Source organism: Oryzias latipes, chromosome 1 (genome assembly GCF_002234675.1).
Source record: "Oryzias latipes chromosome 1, ASM223467v1".
NCBI classification, from domain to species: Eukaryota; Metazoa; Chordata; class Actinopteri; order Beloniformes; family Adrianichthyidae; genus Oryzias; species Oryzias latipes.
In genome coordinates this window covers 13,348,870-13,361,487 of record NC_019859.2, presented here as the reverse complement: position 1 = coordinate 13,361,487, position 12,618 = coordinate 13,348,870, and positions in this window count along the sequence as shown.

Genomic DNA, 12,618 nt, shown 5'->3' with positions numbered 1-12,618 from the left:
TGAAAATCATATATTTTTCCAATTGGATAATTTTAGGTCATAAAATCCAAACCCTTCCTTGATTGTTCACATTTTAAAGATTCACTCTGGGCAACAATTTCAAATGACTAAAACACAAAGAAGGCTCAATGAAGTCTGCTCTGACACAACTCCATGGACCTTGGACAAGATCTGCTGGCAGCAGAAACTGTTGAAGATGAATAAAAGCCTCAGTTTATCCGTCCAAATTGAAATTAGTGGGTCTCAACAGACATGGCTGTGGAGAGAATTAGATGGATTGTACAACAGAGGGTGCTCTGGCAGCAGTAACTCAAAGTAGAAACGTCACTTTGAATTCTCATTTGTAAGGCATGGAATGTGTATAATGTAAATGCAAATTAATTATTAATCATTGTGTTTTTCCGCTTCGAAATGTAAACACCACCCACTCGAGTCCTGTAGCTGTTCTAGTGGTTATGGTCCAAAATGTGCTTGCCACTCATCAGTCTTTACCGATGGTGTCCAAAAGTTTAGATGGGATGATGGAGGGACCTGAAGTCATTACTGCAGACTTCTGTCTGCCAAAGCGGAAGACCACCAAGACGGAGAGAATTTTGGAAACAGGTACGATTAAACAATTGTTCATCACAGGGCAATCATTGGTTATTTATTCATCCAAGTTTTCTCTTCTCAGTTCCTTTTCGACATAATGCCATTATCCCAGTTAAATGAGTCTCTCTGCACATGTTGCAATTACTTTAATTTGTCCATTGTGGGTGATTCATTCATCATAACAGTCAGAAACATTCAATATGTGTTTTTATCAAAGGAACAACACTTTCACGTTTTCTCTCAAGCTGGGTTACAAATGAAAGTAACTGGAGACAGATCACCAAGTAACCGCAGGGAGCCTTGTTATGCAGGCAAGTCAGTTCCCAAAATTACAAACACGTTCTGGTTCAAAGTTTCCTCACCTTTGTGGTTATATTAAAAATCAAAAACAATTTGACAAGGTGCTAATATTTTTCAAGGTTGTTATTTTATATTACGTTCAAGATTGAATTGCACTTATGGGGCGTGGCCTTTTGAGTAAAAGGTTATTATTAAATCAAAAAAGGTCCAGAAGTGCCTTTCAGGGTGTTTGTGTCACCCATGTGCCCACTTTCAGAGAGATGACGTCACTTTTGACCAAAACCATGACTTACAAATGATTAAAATGAATAAAGTTTGGCCTCGATTACAAAAAGGGTTTATTCAGACATACCTCTGGTTTGTCAGAAGATTCATAACCGCTGTTGTAAAAGTACAATATGTCCAACACAAGAGGTCTTCAGCTCTCATCTGTCTGCCCAGCTGTTGGACAGGACAAGTAAAAAAAAAAAAAAGAAATTTACCTCTGAATTGTAGATGGGACCAATGGTACAGAGCAACCATGCCGGTCACCCATAACTGAGAGCTCTCTGTTTACACGCTGTCTTGCTACTTAATAGCCCTTCACACCCCCAACCTAACATTACCGGTGCAACAAAAATGGCGAGCAATATTGTAGCTATCCATCCGTATTTTGAGCCAGATGTAAGCTCAGACGAGGAAAACAGAGACGTCCTTGGATCTAGTCAGCAATAATTGGGTGTACTGTAATGGAACGGAGCAGGGAGCTTGTGGCCCATCCAGTGTATTTTCTAAGTCACAAATAAGCTCTTTTCCCAGCATTTTTTTGTCTGCTCCTGATTCACGAAAACTCAGAAATCCAAATTCAAGCTTAATTTTCTTCAAATATGTTCTCCATCTGAAAATGGCACAAGAACATAAAAACACTAAAAACCTAATTTTTTATCAGAATAGGTCTTTAAAATGGTTTAATTTTCTTTCATTTTTCTAACTAGAAGGGAAAATATCCTTCTTACATATAATGCCCATGATTTGGTAAGTAACAGTTTTATAAACAGATTTGATGAGGAACAATGGATCTGTCTAACTGCAAATGGGAGAGCAACTAGGTGGTTGCTACTAGCAACAGATGCTCAAATGAACTTTGATAGTTTTGTTAAGTGTATCTTTTGTCCTGGATGATCCTCATCCCTGATGGTTCTGGCAAGATGCTGAAAATGCAACAAAATGCCCTCAATCCATTAAGAGCACATGGTAATTCTAAAAAAAAGTCATGTCATTTTTAAATGAGTACACTTCCCACGTTTACAAGTTCTTTTGCGCTTTAGTTGACACCTCATCTACATTCTCACCCGGCTTTGTGTCTCAATTATACCTCTTTCTGCTAGAGACATCAGTGAGGACCTCTGCCCACCTCACTTTCTCTCTTTTCTCAGTCTCAGTAACAGCACAGCGTTTATGAGACTTGGCAGGCCTATCTAATATAATCCACATGCCAGCAGTGCAATGGCATTCTGTCTTCTGAAATAATGACTGCAAATTACACAAATGCTTGTGTGTCTGTGTGTGCACTTCTGTGGGAACCCCAGACCTGGCAAAAAATAAAAACTCAGCTTCAGTCTGGGCCAACAATGAGACACAGCAGGGAGGGACAGGGGGAAAGCTCAGTTTCTCACTTTAAATCAGTTATGATTCACACACACCCTCTCACACATGCACACACCACCCTAAAATCATCCACACACAGATGTTTCTGCTAATTGATTGCAAGCCTGTGGTGACTAGACTCCTTGCTTAAGATTGGTTCTAAGTGTGTGGTGTGTTTCTGGCTGGCTTGAACAGACCACACAGTAGACTCCCATCCTTTCCCGCCCACACAAATATAATTTGATCAAGGGGTTTTGCCTAATGTGACTAGGGTGAACTGTTGCACAGGTTCTCTGGAGCTTTTTTTTGTGTCCAAGCATAAAGTTGTCCAAACAATACAGGAACTGTGCAAGTGATTGATGTGTATGTGCGTTGGAGAATGCATGCTATGGTATAAAGCAGGAAATATCTGTCGGTGAATGTGTGAGTGACAACTCTGACTGATGAACTGCGGGTGTGTGTGTTCTTAAGGGTGACTAATATTGGCTATGTCATGTCACGCATTCACGATTCTCAGCTTACCACCATCAGATCCAAGACAGACTGCAGGAAACTACGATGAGGTGTCCTGCCGACTTGTGAGAGTGAGTGATTTCATATTTTTCCAAGTGACTGAAGGGAGAAAAGAAAAGGGAGGATTGTGACTTGTAAAAAAAAGTGTGTGTTGAACATGAATGTGTGTGTGCATGTGTAGAACTGCTTAATGGTAAATTCTCCTTAAGAAAGCTCAGCATACAGAGCCATGTCCCATCCCAGCTCCACTGCAGTAAACATCAGCGAGCCTGCATTTCTGCTGACAGAACTTAACATTCAGTCAGTTATTCTGTCTCCACCTCGTAACTCTCAATATCCTTAAAAATCGATGTGGGATTGAAGGAGAAAAGTCAAAGAAAGATTAAAAGTGAAAGAAATACTGAAGTTGGACAATGAGTTTGTATCCTCCAGGTGACACTATGTCTTGTCTAAAGGATCTTTATCACCAGATAACCTTTTTTTTGAAAATATAACAGCATGCTGTGATAATTTTCAGTATAGTTTCAGTTTTCAGGTTTCCTGACAGACAAAAGACAGTATATGCATCCAAACTACCTTCTTCTTCTTCCACTTTCGGCTTCTCCCATCAGGGCTCGCCACAGCGAACAAGTTGCATGGTAAATTTGGCAATGTTTTACGCCGGATGCCCTTCCTGACGCAACCTTCTCAAACCGGGCTTGGAACCGGCAGAGGTAGAGAAGGGAACAGGGAGCAGCCCGGAGTCGAACCCTGGTTTCACGGACGGAAGGCGCCGCAAACCAGCACGAGCTAAACCGGCTCCCTTATGCATCCAAACTACCTGAAACTTGTAAAAATCCAGTTTTCTCAAGCAAAAACATGTTTTTTCAGACTATCTGAAGTCTGTGTTCAACAGCGGTCTATGCACCTGCCAGAAAAAATTTGTATGCTTTAAAAAGGGCTGCTCTCTGAGGTGTAACTTTGGTGTGTAATGTATTTTGTCTGGAAACTGATTATGTCCCTAGTCCCAATGGTGGATTCGCCTGGAGTTCTCCCAAGGAACCTTTGGAAGAACTTTCCCAGAGAAAAGTTCCTGAGTTGGAAAGGATCTGGATAACTACTGATGCATTTCTTCCCCTATTCTGGTTCTGCATCTAGATCCTTTTTGCTCCCCAGTAGCCATGATACCATCTGGTTTTCAGTTCAGATCAATTTAGTTGTTTCTACCGCTGCTGGTCATGTTTCAGTTTGGTCAAACTTGAGTTCTGTCATGCGAAATTTTGTTGTTTGATTTTTGCTTTAGTTTAGTCATTACATTAATTTTATTTTTCCATGGAATTGAGTTAAAATACCCATGATAGACACTTATAGATACTTGAAAATCTGGCAAAAGGTTAGCTCTATAGAAAGGATACAGATGAAGATGTCATACAATGTAAAGTATATAGTCAGACTTTTTTCAGTTATATATTTTGACTAGAAATGGCCTTGCATTTCTGATGTTTAACATTGAGGAATCGAATTCTTGTTCATTTATTGAATCTTATACACACTGAACCATTACAATTCTGTATAAACTGGATGACCGCCGGAGATCTCAGTCCCTTTCACTCCTCATGCCTTTGTGAAGTGATAAAGGACTTGGCTTCCACATCATGCAGGAAAACAAGATAATTTAGAATGGAATAGAACTTTAATAATCCCACATGAGGAAATTCACCCTATGTTGAAATTGGTTTCAGTACAACCTAGAACAAGATTAAACAGGCAACAGAAATACACACATACAGTTCAAAGTTGACTGTGATTCCATCTGTGACCTCAAAACTATCTGTGACTGTCTGATGAGGTCACAGATGATTTTATTGTTTTTATTCACTTCACCTGCACGGAGCCAGTTTAGCTCGTGCTGGTTTGCGGCACCTTCCGTCTTTGTAACCAGGGTTCGAATCCAGGCTGCTCCCTATTCCCTTCTCTGCTTCTGTGCCAGTTCCAAGCCCGGATAAATTGGGAGGGTTGTGTCAGGAAGGGTATCCGGTGTAACACATTGCCAAATTAACCATACGACTCATCCTCGAAAGAGAGGTTGTTTCGCTGTGGCGACCCCTGATGGGAAGAGCCAAATGGGAAAGAAGATTCACTTGACCTGTACATGTTCAAGAATTATCATTTAGTGTTTGAAGGCTCTCTGGTTAGTAGCAATTAAATAGTAGTCCAGATTATTCCACAAATTGTCAACAAGTGAATAGTGTAGTTCAGTAAAAACTGCATGAAACATTCCCAAATTTGATGCAAACAGGAAGTACCAAAAGTTTCAGTTCCATCAAAACAATTGGAGGCAGATAGCACAAGAAAAATGTCTCCTTTGACTCAAACATTAAAAACGTTGGTTTGACACCAAAATAAATGTATTTCCAGTCTCAGTTTGAGGATCTTTACTTCATATATTGCTTTATCTCCTATTTGTGACAACCATTGCATTCGGAAGATGTTTAAAGAAACTGTTGTTTTTCTTTCTGTAGAGCTCATATTTGTGAGATTTGGGGGCTTTTTTTTGGATTGGCAGGTGGGTGCATCCATAGGTAAATCTAACAGAGCTTTAAACTTTACTTTGTTCTGCCAAAAGAAATAACGTTTTCAAAGTGTTATTGAGTTGAGCGGACTTCAGTCAATGTTCCGTTCTCACTTTGAAATTCCTTTTCATTGTTCGGGATATGCCTCGCAATGCAATGGCAAACTGTCCAGGGTTTACCACATCTTTACCCTTCAGTAGCTGGGTGGGCTCCAGCAACCCGATGACCCCAAAAGAGAACAAAGCGGGTTTGGAATATGGATGGATGAGTGGATAGATACAATACAATCCTTGATGTGAGAAGTTATCAGTATAGTGTATACATGTTTATGGTGAAAACAAAATGAAAACCGTACCCCTCCACACACACAAACACAAACAATATCTGACAAGAAAGAAAGATACATCTAACAAACTCCTGTTTCATCTTTTTTGGCTGCTTTCCTCACAGCACAGCAATCACATACATTCCAAGAGCCCCTGATATGGAGCTTCTTTCCTCCAAATGGGAAGTGATAACACAAGAACTACAATAAATTATGATTGTGGAGGTGATAAGTGCTTTAACAGATGATCCAAACACATGGTTCCACTCCTGTCCATCTGGAGCTCATCCGAACGTCCTCAGCATGCTTTGGACTTAAAATAGAAAGTCTTTTGGACAAAAAGAGTAAAACTTGGTGTGGACCAACTGCATTTAAGTCTTTGAAGTATTTCAGAGAGATATATAGCCCATGACCTGAGGCAGTTACATGGAAGGTTTTCTGTAAAAGTTTGGCTCAATTTGTGAGTCTGTTTGTGCGCTTATGTGCATGTTAGTGCATGACCTTTGTGTATTTTACCATACACTGGCAGTGGGTTATTGATTTGAAAGTGTGAATGAATGATGAAACTCAAGGTGAACCTCCAATCTTGTCAGTTGTCCTTGAAGAGCTGCCTATGGATTTGCATAAACTCCACACACCCTGTATTTTCTAATTCATTACTTTCAATCACACATCCATCAAACGCGATCCTGCGAGGAACTAGCTGCGGAAGCAAGTCTGCAATTTTACCTTTTAGGAGGAGGAGAACAACGCAATGTGCTGTACGAAAAAAGCAGCATTTCAATACTGTCCCATCAATGCTGAGCCAAAAATCTTTAAGTCCAGAGTACCATCCATGAAAATATGTGTGCATTGATGGGCAGCTGATGCTAAATTTGTCTACTAAGCCTCTAACAGTCTGGGCTAAGAAAAAGGTGGACTGATGCATCCTATCTGCTGTGGACGTTGTGCCAGTCAATTGTGGTGGGTGTTCAGCTGGACTAAACGAGAACTCCTTGGTGTTGAAAACTTTTGGTGAACATCTGACCAAGCTTGCCTTGTAGACATGTGCCAGTTGAGATTTTGGGGAGACGCCTTGGGAGAGACTCAGGCTTCACTGGACAGGTTGTGTCACTTCACAGGCACAGAAACACATATACAATTCTCAGTAATGGACAAAGGATTCCCTAAATGACATAAAAGAAGGTGAAGGTATGGAACGTATGTCTTTTCTTTCCTTTTAACCCAGGATGGTGGAGGTTTTCACTCTTGCTGCACAGTAAGATGGGCTTGGTTCAAATCCCAGCTAGGACCCATAGTGTCGGGTTTGTACAATCTCCTTGTGAATGCACTCCATCTTCCGCCTATGGTCCACCAATAGGTGTAATTGGTGACTCCAAAATGTCCCTCGTAGCGTAAAGGATCTTGTCCGAGGACCCACACTGGATGAAGCTCATTGCACCCCCTGGTAGTCAAACCCTGATTTACCGTGTGACATTCCTATACCTAACTAACTGAGCTATCTAGCTGCTAACAACTAGCAGCTTTACTAAATTGTGTAATTAGTGAATTGTTGAGACAGCAATAAGGCAACTAAAGTGTGGAATACCCCATGGAAAATTGAAACAGGCTTAAACAGGCCAAAGATAGAGAAGTAAATGTATCTGTCAAAGTTGTAAAAACTGCCTAATTTTTTATCCTGATCATTAATAATTATTTCAATTTACACCAATTCTTTACAGAAAATATATTAACATCAGGCTCTTTTATTCACAAAGTTAACCTCTAAATAAGGTTAACTTTGATCTGTGTTACAAGTGTGAAATGACGACAATCAAATGAACCATTTCTTGTGTTCCATCCATTATGTGAGGCCTGGATAAATTTTACCATTTTAACTTAAATTTTGTCTACAGAAATGAAGTAAAATCTTGTTCAAAGCATTTTTGTGCTGCTGGTTGTTTGAAAGTTGCACTTTATAGTTTCACTGCTGACATGATATTTTCTGACTGAATATTGTAGTGTCTTTTGCTTAAACTTTTAAATAAATTGTTCGTGAGTCGATGCAGGCTATTTTTTTTTAAGTTTAATTTTTGTTTCACTTAGGAAGGAGTAAATGGAACAGCTCATCAAGCGTCTCAGAGTGATCTCTCATGTGTTGACCTCTTCTCGAACAATGCCCTCAGGCCATTTTGGTTAACCACCACCCAACTAGCAGGATGTGTGTTTATTCAAAAGAGAATGAAAGCGTCTGAGCGTATTTGTGCGTGCCTCTTTGGGTTGTACGGCTTTGTAGGTAACAGTCAAGCTTTCTATGTGTGACCTACATAAAAGGTCTTGGTGAGCCTCCGGACACGCTTACATGTGTTGCTCCATTGCTCACACATTCACACACACACACACTGACACAATAGTGCTCGGTTCCCATGGTGACTGTCTTCCAGCGTGTGGGATTTTCCGGGCGGAGACCAGAACAGGGGACACTCCAAACAGTTTGTCCTGGACGTTTGCTTTGATCTGAGTGGGTAGACCATCCCACAGGGAGGACAGTTCCTGACCCCTGACACACACAAACACACGCACACACACACAAACTTGCACATCAGTGCTTGTCAGGATACAGAAATTACAAATGCAATCCCAAATTTAAAGAAATGCAAGTGACATTTCTTAATGTCAGCATTTTACTGACAAAAAGACATGAAGGTTTAGTCATCAGTATGTATGCTGCTGTTTGTAAAAACTTTTTCTGATGGACTCACATCTCGTTGATTTCCATTTGCAGTTACCTGCTTCTCACAATGTGATTAGTTTCAGCATTTAAGTGTTGTTATTGTTTGGTCTGAGAGCATAAATATTATTTTGTGCATTGAAAGGGATTGATGTTAGAAAGAAGAGCATGGAAACAGAAAAAAAGAACTGCTGCAACATGAAGACAGATTTTTAGGCTTTATTATTACTACATTTTAGCCACTTGAGCCACAGTCATTATATAAATATTGATTTGTTGGAGCCTAATCTATGGGGGGGAAAAAACAAACTGTAAGAGACCTTTGAATAAGTCTGAATCTGAAAAAAATTCAATTTCTGCTGTGAGGTTTCAACCATCAAATTAGCCATTAAGAAATGAAAGCACAAACAACTGTGTTGACTGTAGTTACAATGTTTATGGAGAGCATTTATGGTGGACTAGACCGTGATCATAAACCATCTTTGTGAAAGACTGACTCAGACATCCAATTTTATAGAGTTGGCACTGCCTTCGTGTTAATGTTTATTTTGTATGTGTAAGTTTTGCAGAAGTCAATTTTAAAGGTTTAATGTTTTTTTTTGTTTTTTGTGTGTGCCTATTTCTAACGTAATTTCTGCACAACAAATTCACAAATTAGCAAAAAATGTCGGAGGTGATAAGGAATAAAGGAAATGCTTTTGTTTGTGGTCATATTTTGCGCAACAATTTACATTCTTTCTATAGCTTGTTTTTTAAAGATCAAGCACTGATGAGCCTGTGTGGCCAAAAACGGGACATTCTGTTGTAGGATTTGATTATAAGTTGCTTAGTATTATTGTTATTGCAATTTCTACTCTAAAGTACATTGACACATTATACATTATTTTCTTTAGAAACAGGATTCCAGTATTTCATAATAGATTTATAGTAAATCTGGATTCACTCATTTATAAGAATTATGTATTCTGTTTTTTGCATCACTGCATTATTATCTGCCTTCTTCATAGACACCTTAAAAAGACCATTTCATGGTGTTTTAAAGCTTTATCATTTAAATCATGTATCCCTTTGCAACAGCTTGCATTTACATTGTTAGGGAAACCTCACGTGTGATAAAACAAACCTTTTTGGTCTTCTTACTCATTCGTGTTGTTTGTAACAAGATAATGCCCACCTCCAAGGACACATGGTTTTCTAATAGACAATTGTACAGTGAGTGTCTCAAACGGGTGGGTTTGCAAACATAAAGAGAAGATACACATTTTTTTTTTGTTCCAGGCAAAAAAATTTCTGTTTACCTTTTGTCCAACATCAGTATGAAGTTGTTTGCGTTCTTCTTTGGCCTTAAGAAAGGAATACAAGAGGGAAATGTTTTAAATTTTGACTAAGAAGCAACACGTTTGAACTTTGATTCAATAATAATGTAATTTTTTTAAAGATTGTGGCCACATATTTATAGTTAAAAAAATAAAAATACCAAAGACTTTTTAATGACAAATCATGTGCATAACTTCTGCTAAATTCCATACTCAGAAAAACTCTTTGATCCTTTTTCGTGTCAGTTTGCAAATGTTACAGTGTTTCTTTCTGCATAGCCAAAAAGGCTTTCTGTTCAAATTATGGTACTGGACTGGCACTATTTGCCTATGTGTCATAAACAAATTCGCTGTCTGAGGGAAAATTTCCAGCAGCGTCCAGCATCCTTTATGTCTGTCTGGGCCGGGGCATGTTTTTCAGTTTAGGTTTTTGTATTTGTGTCAAATGATCTGAAAATAGGTGGTAATTTTTTTTGTCCTTCTTTTGAGTTTTTTTCCCCTCACTAGATCAGTTTTGCTGTTAAAGAACAGATGCAAACATCTTTTAATAGAAAGGTTTATTTCCAGTTATATTTCCATTTATTATAGCTTAATGATTAAATTTGAACTTTTCTAATACTTTGAGATATTCAACAAGTTACTTTTTTTATGTATAAAAAAGTCACAATCAAACATTTACCATATCAGAATAAATCTAATCACAAGACAAAAGCATTTTGATATTGATGAACAAGTTGCGGAAACAGGAAATTACAAAATAGAGTAAGAATTTTTACAATAAATGTGATGATTTAATTTAAATTTTAAAAGAAAAACACCAAGACACTACAAAAAGAAACAAAAAAAAGGAGGAATAACAAGAATGACCCTTTGCATTGCCTTTGTTGCATAAGATGAAATACAAATTTTACACAGCAGCCCTTGTGCTATCCTATGACCCCACCCTTACATTGACGTGTTTTCCCACCATGACAAAGGTGGATAAAGGTGAAGAGGATTTCATGTAATCCATGGACACCAGTGAAGATCACAAATCACTGAAGAAAAAAGGTTCAGCGCACTGTCTAGTGGGGTCCAGATGACCCAACTCCCAATGTTAAAGTGCCTAGGATAGCACCGGGTTAACAGTTTTTATTTAGACTGGAAACCTTAAGCAACTGGCTTAAAAAAGGGCTCAATTGTATTTGAGGAAATAATGCATGAACATTTTAAACAAATAGCAACACCTCTCCTTGCCCTGAGTAATTTAAGTTTAATCAATTTATCTTGTTGCACAATACGTTCAACTAAAACTAACACATGTTGGCTTTAACTCAAGCTTTTGTGACCTGCTACCAGAGCATATAAAAGCAATAATGAATGGGATTGGTAAATTAAAGCAAAATATACTAGTGTTCTTCTTAAATACCTAAAAGAACACTAATGGTAGTATGTACACTATATTTCAGCTGGATTTGTGTATTTTTTTGCAGCAACCACCCTCAGGATCTCCATGAAGGTCATACCTAAAATGTGATTTGTTCATGCAGTTGTCGCTGCAGTGGTGGTGCTAAAGGTGCTGTTGTTGTTGAGGAAACGGAAGAATGACTCTTGTAAGAGGCCAACAGCAGGTGGGTTTTTAACACACATCCATACCATGGAGTAAAGCAGGCGTGTCCAAGCACTTGGACCCCCTTCACTTGCAATCTGCCATTCACTGATCTACAAACACATGCAGCATTTGCCACATGCTCCACAGGCAGACACTGAAACTTTGAGTCTTGTGTAAACAGGTTCCAGGTAAAAGTACCTGCTGGGACGAGTCCAGATGCTTCAGTGGCTTGTTCCTTCAGTTCCTCTCGTACTCTGCTTTACCCCGCTTCTTGTCTCAGTGTGAACTCTGCCGTGCCACCCTTGCATCAGATTTGTGCTGATGGGAGCCTGGCACCTCGGATGTGCTCCTGCATGAGAATGTAAGCCTCCATCATCCGGCATGATTGTTACATGAGCTAACCCTCAAACAGAAAACTGTGCCGATGATACCACACAAGATGCAGGGTGGGGATTTTCTGCAGTGGCAAGAACAAAAGACCAAATAATAGCGAGAAAAAAGGCCGATTTGTGATTCAGAGTATTTGCTATAAAATTGTCTCAAGGACTATAGAGTTAAACTCTTAATTGGCATATGTTATCACTCAATGACATTTGAGAAAAAGCATAGTTAGCTAATTGAAGTTTTGGGATTTTTGCAGCTATTACATTTATTTCCTTCACCCCTCCTCTTGTCTATTTAAAAAAACAAAAACAAATGGTGTCTTTTTTGGAAAAGGAAAATTATTTGTTTTCCAGACTCACCATTGTTTGATAAAAGACTGGATTTCACGATTGGACTCTAGACCTGACAGGCTAGAGCTAATTTATCCTAACTACCTCACCTCTAAAAGCTATTTAAAGGACCATTCATGTCCTCACATGCTTGATGCTATTACAAAGGTATTGTCGACAATGCTAAACTGTCTGAGAGACTGTTTCCAGCACTTCTTCGTCTAGACAATCTCTCTCATTTTAACTGGCACCAGAATACTTTTGTGCATGAAGCACCACTTCTGCTTACTTTTGTTGTCCTGAAATCTTTTCCTCAGCTGAAGAGCATCAGCGTTTCAAAAATGTCAATTTAAAACCATCCCTTTAGCAATAAATGAGCAG